The 18,760-nt window shown below is 32.5% G+C and overlaps 1 pseudogene; it reads left to right on the top strand.

The window, feature by feature from the left end:
- The first annotated feature begins 14,099 nt into the window (after positions 1–14,099).
- On the top strand, positions 14,100–17,212 carry LOC137838686 (receptor-like protein EIX2; annotated as a pseudogene).
- Positions 17,213–18,760: the final 1,548 nt, after the last annotated feature.

The following is an 18,760-nucleotide window of genomic DNA, read 5'->3' on the forward strand; positions in this document are numbered from 1 at the left end:
ATGATGACACGTGTAGGGCTGGGCGTTACCTGCTATCCCAGCCCAGATGGCGACACGTGCAGGGCTGGATGCAAGCCACGCGCCCAAAAGCATAACAGCCTGGAGAGAGAAGAAGCCTAGCTATAAAGGTAAACTTAACAGAATCTGCAGAGGTACGTTTTTCATTACGGCTCATTCTGCTAGGGTTGTGTGCCTTTAGTACGGTTCTACAAAGCATATTTTCTCTGAGTTTTGGGTGTTCTTGTTACTAACTTGAGCGTAGGAGCGCCACCGGCCGCAGAGGCGCCACCTTGTGTTTTCAGGTTCTCTGAAGAAGCTTTTGTGGTGTGGACTTGAAGGGCACGTGGAGTCAAGCTGGTGAGGAGGTTCGTGACGAGGCAACGCTTTGGCGCTAAGTCAATCGGCAGGATCATGATCCATGGCTACGTCTGAACTTAGATTCTGGATGTTCAAGGTCACCTTGTTGAACCTCTCCATGAACAACCTGAGTGATTCCCCTTTCTCCTGTCGAGTGTTGACAAGGGCTATGGAAGATAAATGGTGCAGTCGGCTCGTGGCGAATTGTGTCCCGAACTTGGACACCAGGGTCTTGAAACAGTCAATGAAATACGAGGGGAGTCTTGTGAACTAGCTTAGTGCTCCTCCCTTCAGCGAGGTTGGGAACACTCGACACAGGATTGCACTGTCTGAGGTATACAAACTCATGTGAGTAGTGTATACGTTCATGTGTTCAATGGGATAGGTAGTCCCCGTCGTAGAGATCTAGGTTCAAGCCCTTCCACATGAGTGGCAGTTCTGCCCCCACACGTAGTTAGTGAATGGGTGTCTCCAAAAGATATCCAGGGTGCCTAAGGTGGGAAATGACTTGTTTAGGTATGACTCATCCTCGGCTTCCTGGGTGTGAGAAGGTTTTGGTTCGAAAGGAGTCATAAAGGATTTCTCTACGACATTGTTCGGGCCATCAGATGAAGCCCTCACTGCCAGCTTCTTCCTCATTTCTTCCTTTTTCTTCCGGAGAGTGAGAATCTTCTCCTCATTCTTGTTATTCATCTTAGCCATCTCCCTCTGCAGAGACATCAATAGCGTCATCTGCTCAGCATCTGGCATCCTCTCGTTCACCATGCTTCTAGTTGGCACCATCTACTTCCATCCTCCTTCAGATTTTCTCAGTCTCATGGTGGGTGCGAATTGTTCTCGAATGAGGTTGGAGCCAAGAGAACAATTGCCTTCCTTCTCGGTCGGTCGGTCTACTCTTCCCTCCCTCTTCTTGAAATGGTCTTCATGCTCTCTTTTAGTTGTTTTACTCCTCATCTCCATGAACTCCAAGCTCAGATGGTACCTGCAAAAGGCACTTCGACATTCAAGTGAGACTTCGGTGTTCGGCACTCGGTGCTATTAGTACTAAATGATGACGTACCTGATTCTTGGAATTCGTGCCTATTTATATGAATATCATGGACCCTTTGTTGTTGGGTCGAATTAAAAATGGTAGCGTGGGTTGAACCTATTAGCTGTCGTTTTGCTGTCAAATTAATATAATTCTAAATTAATATAAAAACTGTTTTTAGAATTTTAACCGATTGAAATTGCGTTTTAATCGGCTGTTTATACCAACAGCTGAAACAGAATTAACACAAACAGTTATAAGGAGTTAGAGATAGAGAGATTTACACAACAGTTTTATACTGGTTCACTCAACAATGAGCTATATCTAGTTCTCAGAATAACCTCTGAGTTCCACTAGTAATCAAATTCATATTACACACACACATCACAAAGAGGTGACCTTGAAAACCACAAGACCCACTCACCCTCTTTGCAACACCACACACCTCAAGTCAGAACACCCTCTGACTTTGCAGGATTTCACTCATTTTACAGTTGTAATGAAAGAACAATTACAAGAACCTTGAAAGGGATAGAAAACACCTGAGATTATATAAAACAGGAATCCCTATGATCAAATCTTGTACCAGTGCAAAGCTTTAACAACAATCTTGCAATTCTTTTGAAAACTTCTTTCAAAAACAAATCTCAATCTCTATTTCAAACTTTGTAAAACTTGTTATTTTGTTTTGAAAGAAAGGCTATATTTATAGCACTTGGAATCTAGTCGTTCAAGGCAACATTAATGAGCTAAAACCGTTTTGATCACATTCAAAACAGTTAAAATAGGTTTTCAAAAAACTGTTATGAAAACATACAATTAACTCGTTGAAACCACGATTTAACTGGTTGAATTGGTTAGGCAGTTCCATAACCAAGTCAAAAACAGTTTCAAAACATTTAAGCCAGCTAAGTGACAAACAACCGAATATATCGATAATTCAACCAGTTGTTTTCCCTTTGCTTGGAAAAACACTTTGTTTCTTTAAAACAAATTGGTTAAGCTTTGTGCAAGGATTAAGAATTGATCTTAACATAGATTCTAAACATCCTAATCTAAACCCAAACAAAAAGCAGCACAACTTCAAGCTTTATCTTGGATTTGAAACATCAAGGTTCCCATGCTCAACACAATTTACCCTCCCTTTTGTTTCAAGTCACTTATTCTAACAATATAATCATATTTGTATGTGTTAAATGTATCTAAAAATACCGCATACTTTGTAATGCATTTGATTGATTTGCAATTATATGGTGCCTACTTGCAGACAATATAGTATTTCCATGTATTAGATGGTCTAAGTTAGATAGTCTAGGCGGTAAAAGCGATAGATGATTAAATATCATTTTCTTTTAAAACCAAACTTTTTTGGCTTCTATATCCTCATCGCAGGATCGGTTTGATGGGTTTGGCGCTTGGGTGTTTGGTTTACTTTTGTTTGCTATTAAAGATTGTAGTTGTTGGATTTTTGTGTCTTATTTTGAGAACGTGATTCTTTGGAGGGTTGATGTATTTGTATATTGATGTGCTCTTGTATCTTCTTATCGTATGTTAATGTGGCTGATGTGTTATAATGTCTGTTGGATTCTCAACTGGTTGGACGATAAGAAGCTTGAGTTGGAATTTTTTGTATAAGGGTTGGAGCATCCCTGAAGTACCTCATTTTATTTTATTTATTTATTGCTGATAAAAAAAAATGACCACAAATCTTGTTGTACATTTGATTTCAATTTCCTTAATAGTTTATTTATATTAATGAATATAGGTTGATTTTATGAATACCATATTATGTTGATTGAATATTTGATTGAAAATTATTTGAGGATGTGATTATTTACATTCTTGAGGGTTTTAGTTTCTCTCATTTTAGAAAGAAAAAATGAGTTGTAATCTTTTCAATGTTACCATTGCTCAGTTACTTATTTTTAACCCTTTCCTATAACCTAATATGGAACATTACTATGATCTACAACAACTTGATGAAAGAGGGTTTGGAATTTAGTGTGGATCTTGAACGTTGTATTCGAGGTTTCCTTCTTGAATCACAAACCATCTATCCAAAATTGGTCAGGATATTCTGGAACCATGTCAGGTTAGTAAAGAAGTGTCCATCAATACAGTTAGTATCTCTAATGCAACCCTGGGAAAGGGTTCCTAAGCTATATGATAACTTCTTAATAAATGGATTGAATTGGATATTTATAAATCAATCATCATTGCATAGAAGTTTAAATTAAATTTTCAATAAATTAAAATACATTAATGATTTTATTTGTATCAAATTCATTAAAATATAAAATAACTTTTACCCATTTTAACTAATGCCATCACATAAGTATGATAGCACAAACATTGAAAAGTATTAGTATATAATGACCCTCAAAATTTAAATGACCATGGAAAAAAAAACTACCGTGATTTAACCAAGAAATAGAACCCTTATAAACTAAAATAATTCAAATCCAATTTAAAAATAGTTAAAATTCAAATTATGCCTTTCCACTTTAATAATTTTGTATGCAAAACAAAGGGTGAATAGAAAATAGAAAATGTCTAAAAAGGATCCAACTCATATATGTTCATATACCATTAAGGTTTATTAATATCACTTTTAAATCATTTTTACAATTTCAAATTTTCATATTTAAAATAGAATAAAGCAATTACGAATTTTTGATGTTTTGAAGAAAAGAAGTTTCCTTTTTCATTGGTCAATATTTATATATATATATATATATATATATATTGTACATTTACACTAAAATAATTTACTATAACAAACTCATTTCCGAGTACTTTTAATTTTATTATTTTTCAAATCTTAAGTTAGAATTCTCTCACTATTTTTTAATATTTTTTATATATATTTTGTACATTTACACTAAAATAATTTACTATAACAAACTCATTTTAGAGTACTTTTAATTTTATTATTTTTCAAATCTCAAGTTAGAATTCTCTCACTATTTTTTAATATCTTTCAAATATTAACCTTGAATTCTCTCACTATTTTTTAAGGACAACTTTGATGGTTTATTTTTTTATAAAAAATCGTTTAACCTAAAAGTTCCAAGTTTGTGTTAGTTACCTTTCTTTTCACAAGTCTTGTGATAAGTCCGTTGATTGGAATATAATTATTTCCCTCGATTTATTCCACAACTACCAAATTTTTGTGTTCATACCATAAAACCGACAACATTTCATTTAGCAGCAACTTTTGTGGATGTTATGCAATTTAGTGTTTACACTGTAAAATCAAATTACAAAATAAAAATCAATTTTTATTCAAGTTTTACTACTAATTATTTAGATTCTAAATTTGACAGCAAAAATCTTAGTTGCTAATTAGACACCAATTTAAAAACTATTTACAATAATAGAAACTAATTTAAAAATTAAAATTTGTTTATCTCTAAAATAGTATCTAATTTAGTCATTATAAAAATTAATTATTTTTTATTTCTAAAAATTGGTTTCTATTTCTTGTAGCGTTATTTAATGTATCAGATAAATTAAGTTATATTACTTTATGTAATAAAATATTGTAATTAAAAAAATTAATCTACAAATCTTGCATGCATCATCGAAATGCATAATAATTATAATACGAGCATAAAAAACAATTAAAGAAGTTATCTGTAAAATAATTTTGATGAATTGCATAATACTTATAACAAGAGCATAAAAAACTATTAAAGAAAAACTGTTTTTAAAAATATTAGCTAAGTTTCTATATTAAAACTAATATCTATAAAATTAATTAATACTTCATAACTAAGGTTGTTAGAGAATTAAATTGTTATTTACCCTATTAAAAATGTCAGAGTGTTATAAATTATAATTCTAAATTTAAACTTTTAAATATTATAAACACCTTCTTTGAAATATATAAAAAAAAAATTTCAAAGATTCTAGACTTTTTTAAAGATTAAATTTGTTATTGCAAATAAATAATTATAGTGATTAACATCTTTTTAATCATTTTGGTAATATTTGTATGCTAGACCGATATTTAATTTTGCAGTAATGAATTTGCTAGTAATATGAGATGAGAATACTATGAACAAGAGAAAACTCGTGACATAAGCTTTCACAACTAAAATACATAATATTCTTGTGGAAATTTCCTCAATATTTAGTAATGTGAAAGAAAAATAATTTTTACGAATTTAGAAAAAAAATTCACTGAAATTAGAAAAATTTCCAATAGTATTTATTTTTATATAATATTTCATGTCTAAATAAAAATAAATAACATTATTTTTTTTATTCAAGTACCCAATTAAATTGTATTAATTTGGATTCTTCTATTTCGTTAAGAAAAATTAACCAGATACTCACAAATAAAGATATTGCAAATAGTAAAATTTGTTCAAAAGAATTGCATTGTGAAATGCCTTTTCAGAGCAATTTCTTAATTTTGTATCTTTCCAATATTAACTTTCAATTCTTTCATTATTTGTAAGGAGGAATTTGATGGTTTATTTTTTGATATAATCTTGTCGTTTAAAATGAAAATTGAGAAGTCTTCGAAGTCAATTGATTGAAATAGAATTATTGCCCTAAAAATAGTTTCCCATGATTTATTCCACAACTATCAAATCTGTGTTCTTACTATAAAGGTTTATTGACTATGATGAGGTTATTTTTTTTGCTTTTTACCAAAATGGTGTCCGTTTAAAAAAAATTATAAATTTAGGCAAGTCGTGCCTAATTGGGACGACTTCATATGCATAAGTCGTACCAATTAGGCACGACTTTTGCCATGTCATACTAAAGTCATGCCAACTTGGCACGACTTCTGTCCCGTCATACTGAAGTCGTACCAACTTGGCACGACTTCTGCCCTGTCATAATTTTTTATTTTTTTTTAATTTTATTGTTTATATATTGGGTAGTAAGTTATGTAATTTTAAAAATTAATTTTATATATAATTTTTTAAGAGTGTTAGTTTTAAAGAACAAAAAATTGGATAATTGTGTATGGATTATGTTAAAGAACAAATATTTTTACATATTTTTAAAATATTAAATATTAAATAAAATTAGACACATTTTTTTATTATCATATATAAAATTATATATAATAATGATTGATAGAAATTAAGTAATACGAAAAAATATTTTTACAGATTCTTAAAACATTAACCATATATAAAATTATATATAATAATGATTGATAGAAATTAAGTAATACGAAAAAATATTTTTATAGATTCTTAAAATATTAAATATTAAATAAAATTAGAGACAATTTTTTATTATCATATATAAAATTATATATAATAATGATCGATAGAAATTAAGTAATAAAAAAAATATTTTTATAGATTCTTAAAATATTAAATATTAAATAAAATTAGACACATTTTTTTATTATCATATAAAAAATTATATATAATAATGATTGATAAAAATTAAGTAATACGATTTATAATAATGATTGATAAAAATTAAGTAATACGAAAAAATATTTTTATAGATTCTTAAAATATTAAATATTAAATAAAATTAGACACATTATTTTATTATCATATATAAAATTATATATAATAATGATTGATAGAAATGAAGTAATACGAAAAAATATTTTTACAGATTCTTAAAACATTAAATATTAAATAAAATTAGACACACCTATTTTTATTATCATATATAAAATTATATATAATAATGATTGATAGAAATGAAGTAATACGAAAAAATATTTTTACAGATTCTTAAAACATTAAATATTAAATAAAATTAGACACACCTATTTTTATTATCATATAAAATTATATATAATAATGATTGATAGAAATTAACTAATACGAAAAAATAAATTATATATAATAATGATTGATAGAAATTAAATTATACACTCTGAAGTCTTTTGCCAAACCACCTTGTTGGGAACGAAGCCGGAGAAAGAAATCTTATCACCAACTACATATGAAATCTACTTGTGGACATTGTTTTGAAGAAATTCATCTTCCAGTTTAATATATAGACTTCTACACTGTAGAACCTACTTGTGGACACTGTAGCTGAGTTCGTAGTCTTCATAATATATACGGTAAGTTCCCAACCAGAAAATTATATTTATTTTATAGTTTAATTTATGAAAACTGTTATAAATTTTTTTTTCTACTTTTTACAATAATAATCAATTATTATAGAAATCTTGTTTGAAAGCATAATAATCTGTGAATAGTATATGACATGGCAGAAATCGTGTCAAGTTGGCACAACATCAGTACGACAGGGCAGAAGTCGTGCCAAGTTGGTACGACATCAGTACGACAGGGCAGAGGTCGTGCCAAGTTGGTACGACTTCAGTACGACAAGGCAGAAGTCGTGCCAAGTTGGTACGACTTCAGTATGACGGGGCAGAAGTCGTGCCAAGTTGGCATGACTTCAGTATGACGGGGCAGAAGTCGTGCCAAGTTGGCACGACTTCAGTATGACAGGGCAGAAGTCGTGCCAAGTTGGCACGACTTTAGTATGACATGGCAGAAGTCGTGCCGAATTGGTACGACTTCTGCATATGAAGTCGTCCCAATTAGGCACGAATTGCCTAAATTTATAATTTTTTTTAAACGGACACCATTTTGGTAAAAACCAAAAAAAAATAACCCCATCATGGTCAATAAAGCTACTATAAAAGCAACAACATTTCATTTGGCAGAATTTCATTGTGGATGCTAAGTAATTTATAGTTTATTTTATGCATAAGATTAAGTTATATTATTTTATGTGAATTGAATAAAATACTGATTAAAAAATTTAATCTATTCAAATGTATGTTAAATATAAAATTGAAATGTCATTATTTTTTTTATTATTTGAAGAGATAAAAATAAAATGAATTTCAAAAGTAATCATGTAGTGCACTAATGAGTGCCTTTCATTACCCTATATTTGTTGCCTTTTATTTACTTTATTTACTACTTTATGTTTGTATGAATCATATCGTATCAATCATAGTTGTAATAAGCAGAAAAATGACTCAAATAACAGTAAAAGTGCTAACGACACTAGTGCAAAAATGTAAAACAAATGCGGCTATTTTAAATTTACAAATGCGGTCATAGAACCGCATTTGATCAGCACGCATTCCTAAATCTGGCATTTACAAATGCGGTCATAGGACCGCATTCATAAATCACATTTACAAACGCGGTTACTTAAAATAACTGCATTTGTATATTATTCTGAATGAGGGATGAGGGTTAGGGGTTTAGGATTTATGAATGCGGTCTTGGTAAAAACTGCATTCATAAATCACATTTACAAATGCGGTCATTTACCAAGACCGCATTTGTAAATAGTGTTTTTTTTTAAAGTGCAGTTTGTATTATGCAGAAACCATATAATTTAATAACCTGCATAATGATCAAACCCAGCCAGACAAATACAGAAATATAGTAATCAATTGAAATCATCAAAATGTACATTTACAAGTGATCAAATTACATATAATAAAACCACTATTGTTTACCTATCCTATTGTTTACCTATGCAAAATTAATGAAATATGTGGACCAAGAATCTCTAACATATGAAATGCCTTCCTCATTCATTGTTGTTTCTTCTGTGAATAACTGCATTGCAAAGTTGACATAAATTAGTTTTTAGATATATATATATGTTCAAGAATTATAAAAATGATTTAACATATATAGTACCTCTTTCCAACCAGTTTTAACACCTAGTCTTATAATGGTAATCATCCATTGCATAATGTAATAGCCACACTCATAGCTTCCTCGTTGTTTATTACACTATAATTCAATAAAAAGTAATATGTTAGTATATTGATAAACAATGATAATAGAGAAAGAAAAAAATTACAAACATTTATTCTTATGTAGTTCAAATTATTTGAACTGGATCGACCTTTTAGGATGTTATATCCACGCCATGAACTGGTTAATACAAAAAACCTCGTTAGTAGATGGTTAATTAGTAACATACAAAGTTAAGTTTATACTATACTTACGCATCAATGATATCCTTAAATTTTGTGGGAATCTTCTTGTGTAGGGAACAGAACCACACAGCAGTCTTATCAACCATTGATAAGACAAGTAACTGCCAATGATGCCTATATCATCAATGAAAAGAGTTAGTAAATATTCAAAACATGAAATAATAATAATTGATGACATATAATTAAACTTACTCATTAATATAAGGGCATAAATAAATTTTGGTCCAACGGGATTAAACTTGTATAAGGGCATAAATCCTTCTTGTGTTAGTGATGTATGCTTGAGTCTCATATGAGTTTGGTCCAACGGGATTAGTATATGTAGGATCTAAGAATCCATACATATTTTCCTTCCCCTCAGTGATACAGACTCTATGCAAAAACCTACAAGTTTTTAGTTAAAGCATAATCAATAATAATTTAACATAAAGTAAATTGAATAATAGGTAAAACTACTTACATCATAAAAAATTGAATTATACTTATATTGAGCTCCTGTTTCCCAGATATAAATTCTGATAAATCTGTGTAGTAAATCATTAGTGGCAGTTCAGTGTTTATTTGAAAAAATGTATTATCCCACGGAACTAGAAAAGGATCATTGCCAATCTGACTAGCAATGAGACGTAGGGAAGCTATAGGATCGTCAACTGGAACCTCACGCTTCTTTTCCGGACTTGGTGGCTGAAAAGCTTTCTACAAGATAAAGAACATTTGTATTAAATTATATGTAATATATAAATATAAATAAAAATAATATAATGAAACGAAATTATTACATGAGGTTCGAGCATAGATCGAATGAGCTCTCTGGGCCAGGCAACGAATGTCTGAAATGCATCGGCCACAGTGGTTACCTCATCTGAAGGTAGTGGAACACGAGCATCAGGAAATCGTACTTTTTCAACTGTTACCTTCGCCACATCAGGGGAGAGAGAAACGTTATGTAAGGTGGTGGTGTTTTTATAGACTTTTCCAAGTGCCACCACCCGAGGAAGTTTGCCGTCCACTACCAGTAGCTCACAATCCTCCGTCTGCGCATTGATATCATCCCCTGATGTTGGAGGAGCCGCACAACTCCCCTTTGTGCTCTTGGGAGTGGGACTAACAAGGGGTTCAATCGGCTCAGCACAAACTTGTTGCGATAGAAACTCTTGTCGCATTCGATCATTCTCCTTTTTCATCTCCAGCCACATCAAATCAATCTCCTTTCTCATCTCCTCCATTATTTCTTCACGTAACTTAGTCTTGAGTTGAGTTTCGTTCTTGGAGGAGGAGGATGGCTGTCGTTCTGAAACTCCAAAATATAGTTTAATTCTGACCCCTTGTCCAGCTGCACGAACACGACCAGAGTGTTCAGGTCGTCCAATTGCTTCAATCAGGATATCGTGACGACCTTCAGCAACAAATTTACCGTTGGATTCCAAGGAATCCTGCAAGAGTACACAAAAATCATATTTTCAATCATTAATATAATTAATGCTTTAAAAAAAATGTAAATAACAAAAATAACTTACAATTTTTTTCGATTATAACCCCGGATTGCTCAGAACTTGGTGCACCCGACTTTTTTAATTCGGGCCCTCTTCCATTTTACATGGCAAAAAGGTGGTGATGGAGGAGAAGTGACCCTTGTTTCCACATTCTCAGACAACGTCCCCTGTTGAGATTTCTCCTTTTCCACCATCAGTGTTTGCTCAAGTTTTCGATACCCCGAACGAGACATAACGTGCGGGGTAAGATTCTTCAAAGCTATCTCTTGAGCTTTCTTCTGACGATCCTGTCATAATTGAAATAAACAAACTGAAGTAAATAAGATAAACTTATTAATGTTATATAAACAAAAAAAGTTACTTCACTTACCATCCAAGCCTCATTTTCACGGCTTTCTCTAAAAAGACGCCATGTCTCTTCATCAATATGTTGGTAAACATGGATTTTTGTCTTTAAGGCTGCCAAAAATGTATCTCGAAGTCAATCTTGACTTAAAGGTACAAAATTTGAGTCCGATATTTGATATAATGTTTGATCGAAGCAGTTCCACATCAGGAATTTCAAAGTTTGCCTGCAAAATAACATCAGCAAATTAAAATTAATCAATGAATATTAAAAAGCATTATATCAAAATGTAAAGCTTACCAGAACATCCTCCCAGATCATGTTCCGGTGGACCTCTGACACCTCATCCCATGAATTAATCAGAATGGAGAGCCTCTCACGAGAAACAACTCCAAGATAGCTCATAAACTCATCTGCCTTAGGACCAAAAGTCACTTCAGTGTTGACGTCAATGTCAACACGTGTCTTCTCACCAGCAGCACGTCTCAATGCGAGGCGCTTCAATCTAGTAGGTCCTCTGCTGCCTCGTCCGGATCGAGGTTTGATTGGGGTCTGATCGTCATTCATGTCTCTGTTAAAAAAATTAGGTAACAAACATTAGTTAATCTGCATCGAATTAAAATCTTATAAAAATAATACATAAAAATGTAAATAAAAAATGCTTATTTACAAGTTGCATGGAGGTTGAAAGTTCATATGTAAATTCCTTCATTGTGGTCTTTACGGGTTGCATGTACATCATCAACTACATCGTCATCTTTATTAATTATCTTTGGTGTGAATGAACAGGGGTCACCATTTTCAATATCATCTATGGTCTCCCCTTGTTTTTTTCCGTGTAAAACGACATACCAATGTTCTGACGTAGGATCTTTCACGTAGAAAACTTGAGATGCTTGTTGAACCATTATAAATGGCTCATCTCGATACCCTATCTTTCGAAAGTCCACTAGTGTGAATCCTGAATCATCAATTTTAACCCCACTTTTATTGTCAATCCATTTACACTTGAAAACTGGTACGAAAAACTTAGTGTAGTCAATCTCCCATATCTCTTCTATAAACCCATAGTATGCCATTGATCCAAGTACTGGATTTGTATCTTTCGAAGTCAAAAACTGCATTGACTCGGCTTCAAGAGTAACACCAGAATTTTGAACTGTACTCTTTTCATCCATGGACTTCGTGTAAAATATACAATTATTCACTTCGTACGCTGTACATGAGATGACATCAAACTTCAATCCAACAGCCAACCAGGTCAAGGTCTCTGATGCCGTTGAATCCTTGAACACCTCGTCTTTAAACCAAGGCATGAAAGTTCTATTATGTTCCATCAAGACCCATTTCTCTGCTTGTCTTGGGTTATTTGCCTTCACAATGGCTTTATGAGCTTCTATGTATGGTACAACTTCATCTGTGTTATTCAATATGTACAAATGTGCTTGCAATACTTCTGATCGAGATTTGCTTACGTAAACATTTACTTGTAGAACGCCTGTGGTGCCATGAATTAGCTGGAACACCTATTGGATTTGCTTTTGTCATGTACTCTGAACAAAATTCAATACTTTCTTCAGCTATGTACCTTTCAATCATTGAAGCCTCTGGATGATAATGATTTTTCACATAACCTTTCAAAATATTCATATACCGCTCAACAGGATACATCCATCTTAAGTACACTGGTCCACACAATCTAACCTCTCTTACCAGATGCACAACTAGATGAACCATGATGTCAAAAAAAGACGGAGGAAAATTGTATAAATTCCTCTACTCCCCTTTCGTACTCATCACTTATACGAACAGCATTAATCCAACCTCGATCCATTATATATTCTGGAATAGTTAGGATTTTCTAATAATTAGTATTTTATTCTATCTCACGATAATTCTATTCTAAAAGTAACAATAACTAACATAACATAAAACTTTTATTAAAATGTAATTAACAACTAACTAAATATATATAATATAAATTTAAGAAAATACAAATTATATAATACAAATTTATATACAATAATATATAAATTAATTGTTTCCGTAACTAATTTATTAAATTATATATAAATTATAATAAACAAAAATTCAAAATACACAGAAATATATAAATTATTAGTTATTAGTTATAAATTTCAAGTTGTATTAGTTATTAATTAAATATATATTATAATAAAAAAAATAAAAATTCAAAATATTAAATATAAATTCAAAATATTAAATAAATATTAAATACAAAACCAACCTTTCCATCGTGAAGAAGCTTGATGGTGATCGGAGTGGAAGACAAAGGTGAAGGCGGCGGTGGAAGCTGTGGCGGTGGCGGAGCAGGAAAACAACCGCGAACACCAATGGAATAGTAACCTAAGTGCCACAAACGAAGTAAGGAAACGAAAATGACAATGGCAACGAAGTGAATAATGAATGATGCGAAAACGAAAATGAAAACGAATGAGTGAAACTGAAACTTACAAAACACAGAGAGAAGAAACTGAACTGAGCGCAAAATGTTGAAACGAAGAGCGGAGAAGAGGAAAGTGAAAGTGAAAGTGAAACTAGTGACGCGCTTCAAATTTTTAGGGTAAAATTGTTTTACAAATGCGGTTGTAGGGTAAGACCCCATTTGTAAATCAATTCAAATGATTTACAAATGCGGTCATATTAAAGACCGCATTTGTAAATTATTTGAATTGATTTACAAATGCGGTCTTACCCTACAACCACATTTGTAAAACAATTTAATTTAAAAAATGTCACCGCGTTTTTTACAAATGCGTTTAAACGCAAAACCACACTAAATAAAGGTCGTTGTTTTACATTTCTGCACTAGCGAGTTGGTGTGTATATATATGTGGGTATTGGGAATGCTAAATTCAGAAGCCCTATCAGTATATTTCTAATATTCAGTCTCTCTCTCTCGTGATAATGAGGAATTTGAAAGTGATAATGTTTGTGGTGTTTGTAGTGTTGCAGGTTGTTCATGGAGAACACCAAATGAGATGCCTTCCAAAGGAGAGGGAAGCACTCCTCCAATTCAAGGCTGCCATTGTCGATCCCTACGGCATGCTCTCCTCTTGGTCCACTCCCCAATGTTGTCAGTGGGAGGGGATTCGCTGCAGCAACCTCACTGCCCATATTCTAGGCCTCCACCTTCCTGGACAGTATTATTTCGAATATCATGAAGAAGAAATCTCTGAACGTTATATCACCGGAGAGATCCACGAGTCATTGATGGAGTTGCGACAATTAGAGTATTTGAACCTCAGTTCTAATTCTTTTGAAGGCAGTCACATTTCTGAGTTTCTTGCTTCTCTCACAAAGTTGAAATACCTTGATCTCTCTTCATGTCAATTTATGGGAGAAGTTCCAACTCAGGTTGGCTCTCTTTCTCATTTGAAATACTTAAATCTTGCTTATAAATCTTTGGAGGGTTCAATCCCTCGTGAACTTCTCAATTGCAGTATCTTCATATTAGAGGTAATTCTTTGGAAGGAGATGCACCATCTCAACTTGGTAATATATCCCATTTGCAGCATCTTGATCTCAGATATAATTCTTTGGAAGGAAACATTCCTTCCCAACTAGGAAATCTCTCCCAGTTGCAGGAGCTCTATCTTGGAGGATGTAATGATATTACAAGATGTTATGGTACTCTAAAAATTAACGAAGGAGGTCAGTGGCTCTCAAATCTCATTTCTTTAACTCATCTTTCCTTACAGGACATATCTAGTTTTAACACTTCACCTAGCTACTTTCGAATGATTGCCAAGCTACCAAAACTAAGAGAACTGAGTCTAATTCATTGTGGCCTTTCCAATCATTTTCTCCATTCATTCCAGCCTTCCAACTTCAATTTTTCTACTTCCCTTTCTGTCCTTCATCTTTCTTCTAACTCCTTCACACAATCAATGATATTCCAATGGCTGTCAAACACTACTTCCAACCTTGTTGAGCTTGACCTTAGTGGTAACCTCTTGAAGGGTTCCACATCAAATCGTTTTGGCTTGGCCATGAATTCGCTTCAGCACCTTCACCTCTCCTTTAATATGTTCAAGGGTAAGGATTTGAACTCATTCATGAATATATGCACCCTACGTTCTTTATACATGTATGACAACAACATGACCGAAGACCTTCCGTCAATTCTTCGTAATTTTTCTAATGATTATGTTAGATACTCACTTCAAGAGCTGCAGTTGTCATACAACCAAATCATGGGATCCGTACCTGACCTTTCAATATTCTCATCTTTAAAATTATTGGATCTTTCTGGCAATCAATTGGAACATTTGTCAACTGGATCTAAATCTTTAGAAGACAGTGTTCCAATGTCATTTGAGAGCACATGTAATTTGGAGTCATTGGATTTGTCATATAATAAGTTGAATGAAGATTTGGCTGTCGTATTTAATTATTTGTCCAGATGTTGTAGATATTCATTGCGAGAACTATATCTTGGTCAAAATAAATTCAACGGTGCACTTCCTGATTTCTCAATGTTTTCCAAGTTGGAAATCCTAGATGTATCAGGGAATCAATTAAAGGATGGAGTTCCAAAGTCACTTCACAATGCTTCTATACTAGTTTGAGTGAAAATCTTCCCACAATAATAGTTTGAGTGAAAATCTTCCCACAATAATCCATCACTTATCCCAATATGTTCGATACTCATTGCAACGTTTACATCTGAGATTGAATCAAATTAGCGGCACTCTTCCAATATGGTTTTGGGAAAAATTTGTTTGGGAAAAATTTGAATTGCAATACCTGATCAGTATCAACATTTCATACAACAATCTACAAGGCATGATTCCAAATGTATCATTAGAAAATTATTTTGGTTTCCTTAATCTTGGGTCAAATCAATTTGAAGGTCCTATTCCGTCATTTTTACGAGATTCAATGAATCTTGACCTGTTTAACAATAAATTCACAGATTCTTTTTGGTTTTTATGTTCTGGTGGTGTAGTTGGAAGTTTATATCAATTAGACCTTTCAAATAATAAGTTGTCTGTAGAAATTCCAGATTGTTGGACCCATTTCAAATCATTGGTTTATTTAAACATGAGTCAGAATAAATTTTCTGGAAAAATTCCTACTTCAATGGGATCACTCCTTGAACTTCAAGTATTATTATTGAGAAACAATAATTTAACAGGTGAATTCTCTTCTTTCTTGAGAAATTACACAAAGTTGGTGATGTTGGATATGACAGAAAATAGATTATCAAGATCTATTCCAGATTGGATTGGGAGCAAATTGCTAGAGTTACAATTTTTAAGCTTGGGAAATAATTCATTCAATGAAAGTTTACCTTTGCAAATTTGTTATCTAAAAAGCATTAAACTCTTGGATCTCTCACTAAACAACCTATCTGGACAAATTCCCAAATGCATAAAAAACTTCTCCTCAGTGACTCAAGTGACTTCTTTGAGAGATTATCAAGGTCATTCGTATTGGGCCAACACAAGCTATATCAAAGGTAACATTCCATATAATTTGAATGCAATCTTGATGTGGAAAGGATCAGAGCAAATGTTCACAAATAATGGATTATCACTTTTAAAAAGCATTGATCTCTCAAGCAATCAATTATCGGGAGAAATTCCAAAAGAAATAGAGAATCTTTTTGAATTGATTTCATTGAATTTATCAAGAAATCGTTTGACGAAGAAAATTCCTTCAAATATTGGAAAGTTAACCTCACTTGAATTTTTTAATTTTTCAAGAAACCAACTTGTTGGTTCAATTCCTTTGAGTCTTGCTCAAATTGATCAACTCACGGTATTAGATTTGTCGCATAATTATTTATCTGGAAAAATTTCAACTGGCACACAATTACAGAGTTTCGATACATCAAAATATGAAGGCAATGTTGATTTGTGTTTGGCTCAATCTTAACAATACTTTCTTGGCGCCATGCATATTTCAAGCTCTTAAGTAATTTAGAAGACATTCTTTATATCATGGTAGCAATGAAAGTTTTCAAATGGTGGCAGAGAAGATAATAGGTAATATTCTTTTATTATTGTGTTAGAAACTCGATTTTTCCTTTTTTTATTATTATAAATAATTTTCACAAACCTCAGTTTCTCTTTTTCAAAATTATTGAACATATCTTAGAATATAAATTATTTTTCCTATGATATTAAGATTAATATTGAAGGGAATGTGTCAAAATTGTTTTGTGTCCTTTTCGTACTAAATTGCTTTCTCATTTGTATGTTTAAACATTGTAATCTTTATGCCATTGTGATAGATATAATTATTTTTAGAAATACTCCTTCTGCTTTTAATATTTGAGTTTTCTTTGGATTTATGTTTTTTTTATTATTCTTATTATTTCCATTTTTGGCAGAGGAAATTTGGATAAGAGGTGTGAAGGAGTGTATGTCAGAAAATGAAATTGTTATTGAAGATTGAAAGTGTTGTGAGGGTAAAGGACATCAAAGAACAGAGCAAAGAGCCACTTGGATTTGGAGAAAGAGAATTGAAGAAGGGTTGTTGAACACCTTTGGACTTGAGGGAGCCAATTGTGATTGTGATGTTTTTAATTTTCCTTTTTCTGGGCATTTTGTTCATAGCTTAGCCTTTTGATATGCTTACTCTTTCATCTCCAGTCATACAATGATTTAATGAATCTTCATAATGCTAATTACTTATTAATTTTTTAGTCATGTTCTTTGATTATGTAAAAATAACACTTGATATGTATACTTGTTTCTACCTTAATATCTTGTATGTGATTAAAACAGTTCATATGTCAATCAATTTAATGTGTACTTTAGTAAAATTTTACCTTCACGAGAGTAACGTGGTTTGAATTACAAGAAAGTGAAAGTTAGATTGTAGGTTGAAGAAATTATAAAACCACACGTTGAACTTTTTTATCATTTGTAAAATAATTTATTTGAATTGTTAAATTTCTTGATAATTGATTTGAGTGTTAAAGTTAAATACAGATTTTAAAAAACTGAGTTCACCCTACCTGACTCCTAGCCTGCTTCTTCCATAGGTCCGAGGGTAATTTGTTGGCTTTCTTATCTTTATTGTAGTGGTGGTCATGGATGGATTGGATTTTTCAAAATCCAATTTAGATCCAATTCAAAACAAAATAAATGGATTGGATTTAAAATCCAAATCCATTTTAACTAAATCAAATTTATTTGGATTTTTTAAAGTGGATTCCATCTAGATTAAATCCACTTTCTTAATTAGATTAAATCCATTTTGTCAAATACATTAAATCCATTTTGATATGAACACAAACTAACTTGGCTCGGGACCGGACAATTCAACATCAGTCTGGGCCCGTACGACTCAACATCGGTACAGGCCCGTACGACTTAACATCGGCCCGGGCCTGTCAACTCGACATCGGCCCGGACCCGTACGATTCGACATCTGCCCGGACCAGTAGGACTCGACATCGGTTCAGGCCCGTACGACTCGATATCAGCCCAGGGCCCGTACGACTCGACATCGGCCCGGGACTGTACGACTCGACATCGGCCCGGGCATGTACGACTCGACATCGGTTTGGACCCGTACGACAC

The sequence above is a fragment of the Phaseolus vulgaris genome, chromosome 4, assembly GCF_000499845.2.
Source record: "Phaseolus vulgaris cultivar G19833 chromosome 4, P. vulgaris v2.0, whole genome shotgun sequence".
Taxonomy (NCBI): Eukaryota; Viridiplantae; Streptophyta; class Magnoliopsida; order Fabales; family Fabaceae; genus Phaseolus; species Phaseolus vulgaris.